Source organism: Octopus bimaculoides, chromosome 6, assembly GCF_001194135.2.
Source record: "Octopus bimaculoides isolate UCB-OBI-ISO-001 chromosome 6, ASM119413v2, whole genome shotgun sequence".
NCBI lineage: Eukaryota > Metazoa > Mollusca > Cephalopoda > Octopoda > Octopodidae > Octopus > Octopus bimaculoides.
The window spans coordinates 111,616,074-111,616,904 of NC_068986.1; positions in this window are offsets into that span (position 1 = coordinate 111,616,074).

The following is an 831-nucleotide window of genomic DNA, read 5'->3' on the forward strand; positions in this document are numbered from 1 at the left end:
TGTGAATTGGCTCCAATTTCTGGATGAAAGCCAAAAAAAAAAAAAAGAACGCTTTCTTCCTTCGTCAATACAATACATGGGGAAATATATATCCAATTCAAAACGAAAGTGAGATGTGACAAAGCTGGTCCTTTAAAATACGTGTACGGGAAGAAAGAGTGAGAGAAAGTTGTGGTGGACGAATACAGCAGGGTTCGCCACCACACCCTGCCGGAACATCGTGGAGATTTAGGTGTTTTCGTTCAATAAACACTTACTACAACCAGTCTTGGAATCGAAACCGCTATCCCACGACCGCTGCCCTAAGCACTAGGTCATTGCGCCTAACAATATGACATCTAAGCTATCTTATACTAAACATACTGTAAAAATGGTGTACTAATTATTTTGTGTTCGAAATACTCAAATATCTTCAATAAGCAAAGACTGTCAACTGTTTAACTGCGTTATGGTTCTGAAAATAACTTATAAAAGATTGATTAGGGTAATAATTAATAAAGGTAATAATAATGGTTGATAAAGGAAATTTGGTTAATTCCATCAGATAATGATTCTAGAATGAAATGACAATGGAACTTTTTATCAAGATTTACGATATTATTCGGAAAAAAGAAAACATATTAGATAACGGTGTGCTATTACTCTAAGAAATCAGATATTTTAAATAAAATTCTAATAAATATTTTTTAGAAAGAATACTGATATGTAATATTGTTATAATGACACTTCTTCTTCTTCTTCTTCTTCTTCTTCTTCTTCTTCTTCTTCTTCTTCTTCTTCTTCTTCTTCTTCTTCTTCTTCTTCTTCTTCTTCTTCTTCTTCTTCTTCTTC